Here is a 5065-nt window from a genome sequence, read left to right as displayed (position 1 = left end):
TTATTCCACCAGTTCTACTCGACTGGAGCGGCTCCAGCGACGTTCTCTGCATGCTATCATGAAAACAATGCACAGTCATGTGTGATCATGGAGCACATAAGCGCCATTCTTTATGATCTTTACCTCCGTGATATAACCCATGATGTACATTATAAATATGGCATGCATATGCTGTTTGGAAATGAGAAAATTTACTGCACATAATAAAGACTCCAATGGCCTGGCTTCTTGACACATATTCCCTCCTCATTGTCTCTGTGGGCCCATTAAATCCTGCTCAGTGCTTTTCTAAAGTATGATTAGTGAGGCTCCATGCTCCATCACCACCTTATAAAAAAACAAAAATAACAAACCCATGAATGTTAGATGAGCAAAATTAAGAAAAGCTAGTCAATAGCAAGTTGGTCAGATTTTAATTACTTAGCCTATTCTATCTATGATAAAGGACAATATGTTTTATAGTTATTTTTAGTTAAATGTACTGCAGATTTATTTTTATTTGTCAATATATTTGTGTTTTTTTATGTAATTCTGGGTACATTAAGTTCATGAACTATAGAAGAATCCATACAATCTTCGAAGATAGACTTGCAAATTGATGAGGCTTTGATTCTGCTGTAAAGACTTAAATCAGCATCAATATTTCATGAGGTCTACTAACCTCCATCAATGGATGACTGTCAACCAGCAAAAGGAATAGTTTTAAATTGATCTTTTTTTGGTTTTGTTCTTAACTTACCAAAGCATAGCGTTTCCATTAAAACATTTTTCTTGGGTTGTTCTGTTTGTTTACTTGGTTTCATATAAGGAGGGCAAAAGTCTTCACTCTGAATACAAATAACTGGATTTATGATGCTACAAAAACATAAACAAAATAACAAAAATAGATAAGAACAATGTTGGATCCTTTATATTGTATGTGCAGTATATGCAGCATAGAAATTTAAAACTTTGATTTTTAACCATTTAGCATCAGAGATGATGCAGGTGACAGGAAATAACTCGATTTATGCAATTACTACAGATTTTGAAATGGAGTAAAACAGCTTTGAACCAACATGCAACACTCAACTGTAAAGTGTCATATATATCGGTGCAAAGCTGCTTTTTTCTGCGACAGGATAATTGCATAAACACTTTACCGCTGTAACGTGTCGTAGAGTGGTCCCTCAGGATCTTGCTGATTATTTCAGTCCACTTTCCTGGCTTTGCATCGATATTCAAATTTATAAGAGCAATTTACAATCCTCACAGCTGCAGCCTCCAATACCACCATTGATGATCCAGTCCCCGTCACTCAGATGTACTAGTCATTGCAAGAGTTTGAGGTTTTAGGCCTTTTGCACCTTTTGAGGCTGAGAAAACCCTGTAGAACGTAAAGTGTTGCAGAACTTTGAAGTTGGAATAATTATCAAGAACATTGTCAGAATTTTTTTTCAACACATCCAAAGTGACAGTAATATTCATGTTTCTTTGCTGTTCATGTCACTACTTAACCAGAAGGTTGACAAAAAGAAAATTGTTTAAAGTGTCAAACACCGTTTCTTTCCATATAAATCTCTGATACAGATATTTTGTTCTAAGTAAATGTATAAATTATGTTGCTTTAATAGAAATAATCATATATCCAGTAAAAAGTTGAACATAAAGCAATAAACATATTACATTAAAAAGAATCGAAGTTTGATCTGTGAATCGGGTCGACGCCTCCACAGCCCTAAACTGTAAACAGTGGATCACAGTGATCTCTTGCTATAAAGATATTCTCCTGGCAAGGTCTGGCTGTTCGCAGATTGTTTATATTGCAATCAGACCTTTCTATGATAATGGACTCATTTCTCTACAAGTGAGAAGAAAGTGAAAATATTCGTCTGTTTGAGAAAACGTATCTAAACTAGTGATGATTTGTTACAGCCTTCAAACGAACCTACTTGATGGATTTCACATATTGTGTGTTATTTGAAGAGAATAACTCAGATAATAAGCGAAGGAACACTAAACTTCATAATGACATCCATTTATAGTGTGTAAAAGAAGAATCAAGTATTTGTTAACGTTTGACTTCTTTAATCTATTTGAATAGTTTGTAAATTAAAAAAAAAAAGTGAGGGTGTGAATAGTTGGAATTTATTATTATTTTTTTTTCAATTTTTTATGTAAAATATATACATATACTTTAATTAAATGCATGTACGTTTGTTTGTTTGTTTTTTTATATTTATCTATTCAATAATCCATTATCTCAGAAATAGATGAAACGTTAATTGTTCCTTCAACATTCCTCTGTGGTTGAGCTGCTCTTTTTTAGTTGCTAATGGATATTCGCTGGGTTTATTAATGGAAGAATCTTTAAACAAGTGCTGACTGCACATAAAATGAAATGCAAAGATCTGAGAAGAGCAAGACTCTAATGGATTTCTACATCACTGAGGCTGTAAATGACACAGGTGATCCACAGCTCAGGAGGGAAGGGAAGGAGCAGAGTGTGGGAGGAGGGCCGCATGTGGGAGGAGGAGCAGCAGAGATTTAAGCAAGAAGTGTTTACAGGCTTTTTTAGTTTCCACATCATCCCAGGCAGCCAGAACGCGAACATCCAACAGCAAGACAACAAAAGGAACAGTTAATCACAGCCTGTCAGGAGGATGATAAAGTCGAATTTATTAATATCTGTACATGCAGAGACAACAAAAACAATCCTCAACAAACAAAAGAGCCTCTAAAGACCTGGTTTTAAAATAACTGTTTTTTTTTTTTTTTTTATTTTCCAAAGCATAAACAAATGTGGGTGATTTCAGAAAGCTTTTCCCTAAATGTCTCCTCTAAACTAGTGGAAATAGGGCCATTGCGTTCAAAGAGTGAAAGGCTTCAACCCTCTGACTCGCAGGAGGCTGTTAATGCATAAACTGTGATTATGGATGATGAGAAAATATGTAAAATGTCTGTGATCACAGGGGAGTGTGATCACAATTCCAATTTTGGGATAATGATACACAGGGAGCATCACAATTACCTGTCTGGTGCTGAAAGGGACAGCGGACAAGTACGAGTGAAAAAGTCACACCAGAGTTCTGGAATTACAGAAATAAAAGCATGTCAGGAAGTTGCTACTTCTGTATGATTACAGAAAATTACACACAAAAAAATCTTCAAAAATTATCATTTGGCTCCAGAAAGTGGCAGCAAGATCTTGAAGAGGAGATGAACAGAAGGGTGCACATTACTCCAGTTTTATTCTCTTTGCATTGGCTATCAGCTCAATTTAAAAATGAATTTAATTTTAGTTTATACAGCTTTAAATGAACTGGCCCCATATGTATTTAAGAATTACTATTCACTCTCTACAATCCTTGGGCCAGAACTTCCTTAACATCCAGAGAACCTGGTTTAAAACTTCTCCTTCCAAACAGTATCCACTAAACTCTAACGTTCTGCAGCCTGAGTCTCCGGAGTCATATTAACTAAATAAATGTAAACTTACAGACGATGGGGTTGGAGATGCAAACGAGAGGAGAATGAAAGCAGGTGATGAGACCACATGGTAGAATGATTAACTAATATGGCCGACTAGGACTTCCTGCAAAAAAGGCCTTCAAAATAAAAGCTCAAACTAAACATAACTTGTAACTAAAAGAAGAAACTATATTAACCCAAGCAAATAAACTAGAGGCTGAACAAGGTGTCTTTTATTTTGAAAGGAAGTTATGTGAGCCAACTTTTCTATCTTTAGAGAAAAAAAATCTGTTTTTTTTTTTTATATATATATAAGCCCCACAAAAACGTCAGTTCATTTATATTTACCCTAATTGTAACTGTATAATACAAATTAGTGTCTTATTTCACCACATATTCACATAATTCTGCCTATTCTTTGAAAAAAACAAGCTTAGTCTATTTGCCTTGTATTTGTTTTGTCTTTTTGCATCATACTTATTTTTATTTTCATTACATTTTCACAGGTAAATTATAAAGAATTTTGTAATAAAAAAAAAAAAAATGTGACTTCATCTGTTAAAAATTATATGAATAAGTTCTTCCTATTCTGACGTTGTTTTACCGCATGGATTTACCAGGTAAATTTAAAAAAATGTTTGCAGAAGTTTTCAACCCCCTGCAGAAGTGAAAAGTCTTGCATTCGCATAAATGGCAACACAAGTCTGTGAACCCAGTGTGAGTATTTACCATTGTTTTTGAGGGACTCTGTGCAACAATTGTGCAATAGAAATTCACTCTTACCCAATGAGAAGTGCCTTAGTAATTGTGTTATAGTCTGTTTCAGCCCTGCAACAAACACCCAGGTGTTTTCTTGCTTAATGATTGACAGATACCAAGTTAGTTTGCATTTCGTTAAGTTTGGTTATGTGTTTGATTAAAATGCATTTGACTACTAACATTTTTAAGAGGGAGGCTTGCATCCAAGAGAAAACGGCCAACGTCTCCTTCAAATAGACATTTAAAGGCCATTTGGAGTTTGTAGATGCTCTCTACATTTTCCTGTTTTTAATTTTTTTCAGAAATTTGTGACACTTTTTTTAAAATCATGACACTGGAGCAGTGTTTCTGACTTACTTTAAGCAAATAAAGCCCCTCACAATTTTAATTTTTGCTATAACTTTGAGTTAACTTTGATTAACATCCGTGTTGTTAACAAATGCAGAAACACACTTGTTTTGGTTGTAGGTTAACTTTCAATCTTTCCAAAGCAAAAAGTCACGTTTAGTCCTTTAGTCCTTATTTGACAAACTCGTTCCGTCTGAACAGGATTTAGGATGGTGTTTCATTTTGACACATACTCCCCTTTCCTCTCTGCCTGCAGGGAATCATCCCTTTAACCCCATGACTGAGCAGGACCTGTCAGCCATGCCGCTGAGCCTGTAGCCATAACTTCCTCCTTTAGACGAAACATTCTTAGTGTGGGAGGTTAGTTAGGTTTAATCATTGCAAACACATTAATCAAAATATTTTGGTTCTAAATTTATTTATTTTTTTCAATCACAAGAATAGGAAGTGTCTCGATGAGGAAAAACAGCATTTTTACACCAGTTGAGAAAGATTTAAAGCCAATTTA

The 5065-nt window shown here is 34.8% G+C and overlaps 1 long non-coding RNA gene across 1 annotated transcript; it reads right to left on the bottom strand.

The window, feature by feature from the left end:
* Positions 1 to 2742: 2742 nt before the first annotated feature.
* On the bottom strand, positions 2743 to 4782 carry LOC112153104. Its single transcript, XR_002920445.2, has 2 exons — positions 3479 to 4782; positions 2743 to 3068 (listed from the first exon to the last, which is right to left on the bottom strand). It is a non-coding gene; the product is annotated as an uncharacterized LOC112153104 (long non-coding RNA).
* Positions 4783 to 5065: the final 283 nt, after the last annotated feature.

Source organism: Oryzias melastigma, linkage group LG10 (genome assembly GCF_002922805.2).
Source record: "Oryzias melastigma strain HK-1 linkage group LG10, ASM292280v2, whole genome shotgun sequence".
Lineage (NCBI taxonomy): Eukaryota > Metazoa > Chordata > Actinopteri > Beloniformes > Adrianichthyidae > Oryzias > Oryzias melastigma.
This window is presented reverse-complemented; position numbering and strand designations above follow the sequence as displayed.